An 11,856-nucleotide genomic window follows, 5' to 3' on the forward strand; every position below is an offset into this window, starting at 1 on the left:
AAAAAAAGTCATTTGTGTATCCATGAGTCTTTGTAGGAAGTCCTTTCCCGCTGAATTCCATAAACATAAGTCTTAAGAAGGAGCTGGCAGTCAACAATAAGATGTGGATTGGGAGGTTGAAAAGAAAGAGAAAGACTGGAGGGGCTGGTATGGGCAGCTTAACTTTTTGGTGGAAGTGTCTAGCTGGCCATAATGGATTGGCTCATTAGTTGTAGTCTAAAAGATGTGGATACGAAGACTAGTTCAACCATTAATTTTTCATCATTTGAAATTATTTTATTTTGCAGTAACATTTGCAATACATTAGAAGCGGCTGCCTCCCATGTAAGCATCATGGTTTTCATAGGAGTCTATAGTTTTGCCTGCAAGCCACCAAGTACTGAGTACATTTGTGGTGGACTTGAATGGGTTAACCCTAAGCTGCCAGTGAATAGGGATGTCTTTTAGGCAAGTCAGGCTGGATTCATTAAGTTTTGAAATAATAAACTAATATCATTATGCAAGAACAATTTAATCATTCAAGGTTCTGGTGTAGACCAGTTCTTCAAACTATCTGATATGAAGGATAAGAACCTATATAGAAGACCTTTAGTTGTTAAAATGTCTTCACATTACTGCAGTTTTGCAGGATTCAATCATTGTTATGAATGAAGGCAAATGTCCCAGGATAATGTTGCAGGATCCAATCTGGGTCAGTCACCGGAACCAGAGGTTTAGTCTTCCAAGCTTTTGGACTTGTGCTGGAGGACCCATTGGGCTCCAGCACAAGTCCAAAAGCTTGGAAGACTAAACCTCTGGTCCTAGTGACTGACCCAGATTGGATCAATCATTGTTGTTTGCTTTTAAATTGCAGTGTATTCATTTTCAGTCATTCTAATACTGGGCATCCGTACTCTAAATCAGTGGCCCCCAACCTTTTTTGTGCCACGGCCCGGTACCGGCATCACAAAATGATCCGCGGCCCGGTACCGGCATCAGCACGCATGGCAAGGCGAGCCGAGCGACCGCCAGCCAGCCGTCCCCCGCTTCTCCCGCCACCTTCAACTCCTCCTTTGTACCTTTGTCGATGGGCTTCGGGACGGCTTTGGGACAGTCGCTCGGCTCGCCTTGCCTTGAGTGCTGAAAGAATCCTCGCGCTTTAGTTTTGTTCAAAGCCGCCCCCCTTCGATGAAACTAAGGCGCGAGGATTCCTTCAGGACCCAAACACCGCTTTCCAACCGGAAAAGCTCACCGGAAGCACTTTCTCATCAAAACAAGATGGCGGCGCCGAGCAAACCGCGGCCCAGTAGAAAATGTTCCATGGACCAGGACCGGTCCGGGGCCCGGTGGTTGGGGACCCCTGCTCTAAATGATGCACTTGGTTTATTCATGTAATACAGAAGTCCACTTCTTTTGTGGTAAACATTTCACACAATAAAGAAAAGGAATACTGAATCCTCACTATTGTTTTGGGGATAGATAGGGATCCTTCTTTCTCTAAATTTCAAAAAACATATCAACAAAATATATTTTAAAAATTGATTTAATTATGACAAGACTGCATCAAAAGCAATTGCAGTAGTAAACCATCTATCACCTATTTATTATCTATCTAAACCAAATCCAAAGGTAAATAATACTTTTTATTAACCATACTTATATGGAAGATTATGAAAACAACTGATGGGATGGGGAAAGAGATTTTCAGTAGCCTTCAAGATAGCAAAAAGGAGATTAGGGATTTTCATATGGCAGCTGTAACTTCAAAATACTATCAAGAATATCATAGTCTGTAGATTATGTAGGGAATGTCGATGAATTAAAGGATAAGGCAACCATGAATAGACTGCAACCATTGCAGTAAAAAAGTGGCATTTTAAAATCTCTTTATTAACATCTAATGGTTGCCCAGATTTGCATAGCCCTGATCTAAGTGGAATATAGTGTTTGATTAGAAAAATAGACAGGATTCTCATACTACAAAATTCTCTTTGTGGTGTAAATGACATTCCAATTATTCATTGGAATATAAAATTATCTTATTTCATAGATAGTAAAGACAAGATAGGAAAACCTGCACATGGATTAGAGATCAAATGTAAGAATACAATATCATCAAGAAAATAAAAGAATTGAAGTGGAAATGGGAAATGGGCACATAACAAGAATAACTGATGGCAGGTGGACAGCAGCAAAGCAGTCATAGAATGGATCCCACTAAATCATACATTGCAATGTCCTACCTGTCAATGAATATGTCAGCTTCAACCATAACAACACAAGCGCACACAATAGATACAAACTCAAGATTAATTGCACCAAACTTGATTGCAGGAAATAAGACTTCAGCAACAGAGTGGTCAATGTCTGGAATACTCTACCTGACTCTGTGGTTTCTTCCCCTAACCCCAAAAACTTTAACCTTAGACTGTCTACTATTGACCTCACCCCTTTCCTAAGCGGTCTGTAGGGGGCGTGCCTACCGTCCCTGTCCTATTGTTTCTTTTATTTTTCTTATATGTATCCATGTATTCATAACTATGTTTTTACTTATTCCTATTATCTTGTAAGCAATTGACAAACCAAATAAAAATAAACAAACAAACAAACAAACAAACAAGAAGGACTGATGGCAGGTGGACAGGCAAAGCAGTCATAGAATGGATCCCACTTGATAAAAAGCGATCACGAAAGACACCTAAAACGGGATGGATCGATGACATCAGCAAGTATTGTGGGCCTAACTGGCAAAAGAAAGCTTAGGACAGTGGTGGTTTTCAAAAACATTTCCTACCTGTTCAGTGTGAATGTGTGTACACCAAACGCCTGCTTTGCACGTGCGCAGCATTTGCAACTCACCTTCTGCTGCATGGCCTGTGTGTAAAACAGCTGATGCGCGACAATCGGCTGGGCCGCATGAAGCAGCTGAGGCAGTGGTGAGATTTAAATTTTTTTTACTACCAGTTCTGTGGGCATGGCTTGGTGGGCGTGGCAGGGGAAGGATACTGTAAAATCTCCAGTCAGAGGAGGTATTTGCCGGTTCTCCGAACTACTCAAAGTTTGCGCTACCGGTTCTCCAGAACTGGTCAGAGCCTGCTGAATGCCACCTCTGAGCTGAGGTTGAAAAGCAGGAGATAAAGGTCATATAGAGCCGAAGCGGGTGGCTGATTGTTGGAGTGAACCGGTTCACTCACAGATGATCCTCCGTTCAGCCAAACCGGGCCAAACCAGTAGAATACCACCACTGGCTCAGGACCACATTGATTGGAAACGTGTGGAAGAGGCCGTCTTGTTGCAGTGGATAGGCAATTTTTAAGATGATGATGATGATAAGAAAACATGAAACATTAGAAATACAAGACCACATACAATATTATCGTATCATAGTAGTGACTGCTAGCAATATTGGCTATTATGCTGATGATACAATTCTTAGCAGGTAGAAATAATCAAGAAGATACGATTCCTCACTTCACAGCAGTTTTTATTTGTTTTGGACTATTTTTATATTCGTCCATTTAAGAAAAAGTCGAAAAGTAGCATCCACAATTTAAAAAAAAAAAGAATATACCTAAAACAATCCTGGTTAGCTATTAATGTGGTTTTCTAGTATAATAGAAGACTGAAAAGGCCAGGACAGAAAATTTTATAATAAGCAGAGGAAAAATACACCAACACTATATTCTCCACCCCTCTCAAAAACAGCTTTATCAGCTTGTTAGGAAGCAAAACCAACAGTACGGCATGTTTTAAAGAAAAGGGAAGAAATACAACTCTGTATAGATTTTCATGGTTTATAGCCAACTTAATTAGATGTATGCAGTGATGGGATTCAACATTTTTTACTACCGATTCTGTGGATGTGGCTTGGTGGGCATGCCAGGAGAAGGTTATTACAAAATCCCATTCCCTCCCCACCCCACTAACCTGCTTTCCAGCTCCGTTCTCCTGTGCAGGGAAACAAAAGAAGACGCAGCCAATCAGCTTGGACTCGGGAGGCAGAGAATAGGTGGGGGCGGAGCCAGTCAGAGGTGGATTTGCCGGTTCTCCCAACTACTCAAAATTTCCACTACCGGTTCTCCAGAACTGGTCAGAACCTGCTGAATACCACCTCCGGATATGAACTATTATCCCAAGGTAGAAGCATGAACACACATGTGAATAAGTAGGACAGGGAATGGTAAAAGTAAATGCAGGAAGTGATAGTTACATATAGCTAGCAGTCACTCAGAAAATAATCATTTAACATGACCCAAATGTTTTTGCACTGATGTAATGGAGATAAAGAGGAAGGTAATCAAGCAATGATCCTAGGTGTGAAGACAAGGATGTTATCACAAGGCCTTTCCGTCTTGCTGGTCTCATTAAGTTGCACAGTCTTGAAAAGCAATCAGTCTATCTTTACTGTGCTTTTATAACACATGTTTTGAGCATGGCAAGTGAAGTTCAATAAACAGAACCGGTAGTAAAAAATTTTTTGAATCCCATCACTGTTCTGACATCTTAAAACTAGAGGGGTGATGGTAGGGAGCTGATTACTGCCATCCAGATCACGACAAGGACATTGTTTGACCTGCAAACTGTTGCTCCCGTAATTATCCGAGCCTCTACAGCTAGCTAGTTGTACACTTGTATTGCTGTACGCAACAACGCAGGCTCATAACAAGCGAACTTATCCAAGCTGGAGGATCAGGCTGTAGAATAATGAGGCCTGCTTGCAATCAAGCTAAAAGAACCAAGGTCACCAAACTCTCTGATCCACCAGGATATGCCTTAATGAGAAGCAGGAAATTCCTGAGAGTAATCATTCAGGCCATTTCTGACTGAAGACACCGAAATAGTCAGCCGGGTACACCAAGATATAATTAAGAGCAGACGTGGTCTAGAAAGATCAGTCGCTGAAAAACAAACCTTTGTGTTTGCAGGGTCATCAGATTTGACGGCATCCATCTGCATCGCCATCTGCTCAGACTAGAGTGGACTTTTTGGTCACAACCATATGACCACAAAAACTTCAGATGTGTAATATGTGCAACTTGTGCTGCCTGGTCAGTCAGGAAGTTCTTAATCACTCTCTGTTTTCTCCCAGGGTCAGCTCAGTTATTGACTTAAGTAATACCATCCTTCGCTTCAGTCCAGTTGGTGAGCCACAGTTCATGTCTACCACTCGAGACTCTTGATAGACTGTAGGACTATTTGATGATGCTGTATTTTCTCCTTCAAAAACTCAACACACGCTTCATCCTGACCACTTGGGCCCATGGCCAAACCAAAAGGAACGGTAATCTAGAGCTGCAGAACATTTTAAAGGAATACAACGTAGTCCTCAACTTAGTTTAGTTTACTTTATTGTCACTGCACCCCATACAACGAAATCGAACACCATCTTCAGTACACATCATGACCATGACCATGAAAGTAAAGACAAACACACATTCTTCACCCTTCACACATTCTTCACCCTTCACACATTGAACCGGAAACCCCCGACACCACACCAACACTGCACTATACAGCAGAATTCAAAAGAGCTACTGCCCTGGGATAGAAGCTGTTTTTCAGCCTAACAGTTTTTCAGCCTACAGAGGCACTGGGGGAAAAAAATGATTTATGACCATTTTTCGCAGATATGACCATTCCAGCAACCCCATGGTCATGGGATCAAAATTCAGATGCTTGGCAACGGGTTCATATTTATGACTCGCTGTGTCCCAAGATCACATGATCCCTTTTTGCAATCTTCTGACAAGCAAAGTCAGTTTCGCTTAACAACCAGGCTGCTACCTTATCAACTGCAGTGATTCACTTAACAATGGAGGCAAGAAAGGTTATAAAATGGGGCAAAATTCAGCAAACATATGTCTCACTTAACAACAGAAATTTGTGGTCATAAGCCGGAGACTCCCTCTCTGTGTGTGTGTGTTTGTGTGTGTGTGTGTTTATGTAAATTGTTTTCCTCCAACACACTAGAAATCCTTTTCCTCCAACAATTTCAGTGTAACATATAATCTTAATATGGAAAAAGAACTATTTTACCCAAAACTATAAAAAAAACCAATATGCAATACAAAGGCACAGTATCTTGATGTGCTTACTAGTAGTATCTGCTGAATCAGGCAGGAACTGTAATAAGGAATGTGTCACCATCATCATATGAATGTTGCAGCATATATGCTTATGGCAGATGTCAGGGTATATTGGCATTTGTGCCATGACATCATTGCACATGTCATCATTTTGGCATCATTGTGGTTCGTTCAAGATGCTCCTGCCCAGAACTAAGACCATTTTGGACTTCTCAGCGGACCTCATGGATAAGACTGAGTTTATTCCCCAGCCTTTGCTTCATTGGTTGCCATTTCCCCCTCAAAGCCAAAGTACAGGTAGTCGTTGACCTACGACCACAATTGAGCCCAGAATTTCTGTTGCTAAACGAAAACAATTGTTAAATGAATTTTGCTCCATTTTATCATCTTTCTTGCTATAGTTCTTAAGTGAATCACTGCAGTTGTTAAGGGGCTTCTCCATTGACTTTGCTTGACAGAAGGTTGCAAAAGGGAATCACATGACCCCGGGACACTGCAACCGCCATAACTATGAATCAGTTGCCAAGCATCTGAATTTTGATCACGTGACCACGAGGTTACTGCAATGGTCGTAAGTGTGAAAAACAGTCATAAGTCACTTTTTTCAATGCCGTTGTGACTTTGAACGGTCTACCTGTGTATTAACCTGATGCTTAAGAGCAATAAATTTATCCAAAACTAAACACAGGAAAGAGGAACCTGATAATTAGTTTAATAGAAAATAATGGTTTCACATTACAATAGAATATTGCTTTGGTAGCATTTAACCTTGATTCACATGCACTTACAACTTTTTGAAGTACTATAGGCAAATTTCATGTCTGCTACTGAATGGCATAAAAGTCAATTGTTTCTCTAGGGACCCAAAGCCTGAAAAAATGCCTGAATACAATGGAGGGCCATAAGCACCAGCTCTGCTCCAAACATCTCCCATAGACTATTCTGAGTTGCCACACCCACAGCACAACCATCCAAAGAGAGATTCTTAAATGAATTTGTTCACACTGGTGCAAAACAAAACTGGTGTCAATAAAGACAGCCGGGGGCCATTTCCCCTATATGAAGCCTCATTCACTTTTTACTTTTTTTCTTTCAGAGTTTCCGAGTGCTCTTTCCCAATCTAGCATCACACACACACACACACACACACACATATATATATTGGTGCTGCCTCTCAGAAGTCTCAGCCAATTGGCCGCACAGATCAAGAATTCTGCCAGCCATGATCCTGATGTATTGGGAGAGTACCAGATTTAGGAAAAATGGTATGAAACACCTAAATTAGGAGCTCCTCAAGGCCTCAGGCAGCCTCTCCAGAATGCCGCCAAAAATGCAGATGTAGCTTTTAATACAGCTGAAGGAAGAAATGGTTTTTAAGACACACCGAGTCATCTTTTTAAGCAGATTAATTAAATTTTAATCATGTACATTAACATGGAATCAAATTTAGTGTTTCTCCTGGCCTTACCCACCCTTCTGGATGGTCCCAGCCATGTATCTGAAAAAGCCAAATTCAGTTCTAGTCTAAAAGAAATGAGACCTCCTGGACTAATGGCACCCTGCCAAAAATACCCAATATTCCCTTATTTGTGATGTCAGTTACATTATTGGAAAACATTGCATTTCACATTGATTGACGGATTGATTTCTCTTATGCCACCCTGTCATAGATTTCCTGAAGAATTGCATATATTCAGACTGTAAGAATACAGGAAGGGCTTGCCTGATTGAGGTAAGTATGAAAACTGTTTTGGGAAATACTTTGGTCTGAATAATACAGTAAGATACTTTAAATAAGATAAACAATAATATCAGAAATGAGTTCAATTGCATTTTGAATTTTCTTCCATAGTGGCTTTGCATTCTCAAATTACCTGGGATCAACGGAATAGTGGAGCCCTCTTGAGAGAGAAGAAAAAAAGTGTCTTCACCTCTTCTCTCTTGTCTATAGCCAAGGGATATATCTGGGTGCTCTAAGTCACAAGAGGCACATTTTAGTCAAGCTCTCCACAAACACTAAATAATAGAATGGCTATAAGGCCTCCATTGTAAATGCCCGAGATTTGAAATTTCAATTTAATTAGAATTATTGTTTCTAATGTTTCACCAATCATCTTTGATCAGGATATTATATGCTACAAGCCCAACTGGAAACAATTTTGGATGAGTTCCTATGTTTTTCCTAACTAATTATAGGGATTGCAACTTGGGAAATTAATATACCCAGTGTAGTTATACTGCTTTGAAAACAATTGTGACTGAAAATGGTTGTCGTGATTTCTCTACTGAAGGTATTGAACTTCTAATATAATACGTTTAAAGAAAAGTGACAGGAATTTGTCATAAGACCATACAGCATTCATAAAATTTGGGAGATACAGTTCTCCCCCATGCAAAATAGCAATAGCTATTATACTGTGTATACCACTTTACAGCACAGAAATGAAATGAAAATATAATGAAAATATAGCCACTGCTTCTCCTCACAAAACTATTGTTTGGGCACATTTTCAACTGAACCTTAGTTCCTTATGAAAACTTCCAACAACATGAAGTCTTCCTAGTCACCAATGGGGAATAATTATGTAGATTTAGTCATAAATGCAATCAACTTAGGACCAAACCTACCGCTACCATAGTTTAGCCCTACAGAATCACCAGTTTGAGGTTGGTGCCATTGTAAATGTCAGTTAGGACTTGCCTTACAACAATGTGGCATAAGGAGGTGGCTGCCAATTATCACACAGGGCAGATGTTGAAATATAATATTGCTTTATGGAGCTGGGCATGCCATGCCCTTGACCCGTGATCCATAAAACTATCCTGTTATTCTCAGGAACAATTGAGAAGTAAGATTCACTTTCTCAACTAGGGGGTTCTGTTGATGGGAAGGGTTGGAGGATTTGCTCCAGGCAAAAAAAAGTATCCTGTATTAACTCTAGCACAGAGTGCTAAAAGCAATACCACAAAGGGTTCAGAGACTGTATGGCAGAAAAATGAATCTTGATTGTCGTGTCCGTCGCAAGGAATGAGGCAAATGACTGTACAGAACATTGATCATCTCACAATTGACAATCGAATTGCATGTCAAGGATGACCCATAAGAAATAGAGTGTGTCTTTTCCAGTGTGCTTATACAACAATACTTTTCAGCTTTGGTCACATTCTTTGGAATGACAAGCTATAATTACTGCAGAGTACTCTGGGAAACAAAGGGGCAGGGAGAGAATCCCTTGATTTAAGTTCATTAACATGCTTGATATAGGTGAAGCATAGTGGTTTTTTTTTTAATTTCTCTTTCCCCCACAATAGAAGATATAATCTCATGAAAAGAAGGAAGAAAAAAATGTAACATGCTAGGGTGGATCAAACTGACAAGAGTTGTGTTAAAATAAGATTGCAGCAATAACAATGAAGGGCAGGGAACTTCTGTTAAGTGTCCTACTGGGCCACACACATTCTGTGGCTTTGGGCGTGGAATTTGATAATTTGGTTCAGTTTGGTTTACCCAGCTTCCCTGCAGTATCGTGGAGCTACAATGGGGATACTGGAAGAGACTGAGTTCACCTTATTATCCGAAAGACTGTTGTGAGAATGAGTCGGGTAATAATTTTAAAAGGTGTTCAGCTGTTGCACTCAGTACTTTCGAAGGGATCATAGAAAGATAAAAATCATAATAATGTAGATTATTCAAGACATGCTTGTCCTTCCTTAGGCACTCTCATTGCAAAGCACAAAGTTGTAACATGTCCCGAACACTCCCTAATAGGCCCATCCTTTCTTCAAAGAATAATCGCACACAGGTAACCCAGTTAGGCAAAAAAAAAAAAAAAAGGGCAGATGTATCTCCAGACCCAGCATCCACAACCAACTTCTGGGAAGGAAATTCTAACTCCCCGCCCTCCTCCAATCAACCAGTTGTCTACTCCAGTATTAGAATACCTTTACCCAGTACTTGGGGTTTTTAATTCTTTAGTTTTGTGGGAAATCAACAACGATACTAGCTCTAAATTGGTTTTAATTAGGATGCACTTCAAAGTGTTTATCTGCTCCTGTACAGTCTGGTTTTTCCTGTTGATCTGGGGCAGCCATACAGTTTGCCTAAGGATTATTTCCTTCTGGAACCCAACCATAACAAGATCTGGAAAAGGGATTTCCCATCTGGGCAGTTTGTTTTTCAAGCAAACTTTCAAGTCAACTTGAATAACTTCAGCCAAAAAAATAATATCTCCACCCTTCAAAATTGTGTAAGAGTGAAGAGAAAAACAAAATTCTCCCCAATTCTTAACTTGCCCTAAAGCACTATATGCTGTGACAATGACAGTGAAGACTACTTGTTTTTTTAAAATGTTATTTTTATTTTACGGCCTTTCCCTCTATTTCATATTTATATGGGCAGCTTCATAGATAACTACCTATTACTTAACCACCAACTGACCTCAATAAAGATCTAAAATACAAGGGACATCATCAATATCTGGGAGGCCATTTTGGGGTACCTACATGTTATTGCGGGTGAGAGCTCCTCGTATACAAACGTTGCTTATAGACACAGCTCAAATATACCTTGTAATTCTGCTGCAGGACTACTCATTTCAACCCCTGTGACTAAAATGGCATTTCAGTCCTCTCTGCTCAGCTATCACCTTCAGTCAGGCCCAAATCAAAGAGATAATTTTTTAAAAAAACCTGTAAAGTAATAATATCTCAAAATAAGCATTTGCTTGTTCGCTGGCTCTACCAATATGTTGCTTTATTTGGGTTGCCTGTCACTGTAGAGGGCACAAACGATAGCGGAGGATAAATAACCTCTTTCCCTCTGAGCCATCTTCAGCCATCTCATGCTTGCCCAGCTTGCTCATTCACCTGTGGAATTCCCATAGTTTCCGTGCTTCTTTCCACTCCTGGGTAAAAAAAAACAGGTCGGCAAGGTGATTTTCTGAGCTGAAAAACAACTGGAGGGAAAGATTAAACAAGCTCGCCTTGCCCCATCATCTTCCCCTAAAGTAACTTGACTCCCCGGGGCTTTGGAGGTGAGGGGAGAGGAGTGAAGGTCAGCCAAAAATCTCAGAATTCTAGTCTGTGTCTCTTCTGAACCTTAATGAAAATGTGACTGTAACATCAAAATACTAGCCAGCTTCATAGTCTCAAAAAAACATATATCAGCATTTTGATTTTTGAGTTGTTTTCAGGAAGATAGGGATATACTCTGTCAAAGAATTAAATTGTTCTTCTTTTAAGGCAGGGGTCTTGGAGTCTTAGTGGACAACCAGCTAAATATGAGTCTTCAAACTTGACAGCTTTAAGACTTGTGGACTTCAACTCTCAGAATTTCTCCCCCAGTCATGTTTATTTATTTATTTGATTTGTCAATTGCTTAGAAGATAACAGCTATAAGTATAAACATAGTTATGAATACAGAAAAATTGAAATAAATAGGACAGGGACGGTAGGAACGTTGGTGTGCTTATGCACGCCCCCTACAGACCTCTTAGGAAAGAGGTGAGGTCAATAGTAGACAGTCTAAGGTTAAAGTTTTGGGGGTTTGGGGAAGAAACCACAGAGTCAGGTAGAGTATTCCAGACATTGACCACTCTGTTGCTGAAGTCGTATTTCCTGCAGTCAAGTTTGGTGTGATTAACCTTGAGTTTGTATCTATTGTGTGCTCTTGTATTATTATGGTTGAAGCTGAAGTATTCATTGACAGATAGGACATTGCAATGTATGATTTTATATACTATACTTAGATCGGATGGAAGGCGGCATAGTTCTAGGTTTTCTAGGTCTAGAA

The 11,856-nt window shown here is 40.2% G+C and overlaps 1 long non-coding RNA gene across 2 annotated transcripts in view; it reads left to right on the top strand.

Moving 5' to 3' along the window:
- The window catches only part of LOC148133022 (uncharacterized), a 74,592-nt gene extending 66,795 nt beyond the window's left edge, over window positions 1-7,797 (top strand). The window contains exon 3 of one of the 2 annotated variants that reach the window (XR_015747044.1): window positions 7,736-7,797. This is a non-coding gene — a long non-coding RNA (uncharacterized LOC148133022). Of the gene's footprint in view, window positions 1-4,904; window positions 5,081-7,735 lie in introns of those variants that run through there. The other variant, XR_015747043.1, reaches the window with a different exon arrangement.
- Window positions 7,798-11,856: the final 4,059 nt, after the last annotated feature.

This window comes from Notechis scutatus, chromosome 1 (genome assembly GCF_049901735.1).
Source record: "Notechis scutatus isolate UNSWTSFEM ecotype Mainland chromosome 1, rNotScu1.2, whole genome shotgun sequence".
Classification (NCBI taxonomy): Eukaryota; Metazoa; Chordata; class Lepidosauria; order Squamata; family Elapidae; genus Notechis; species Notechis scutatus.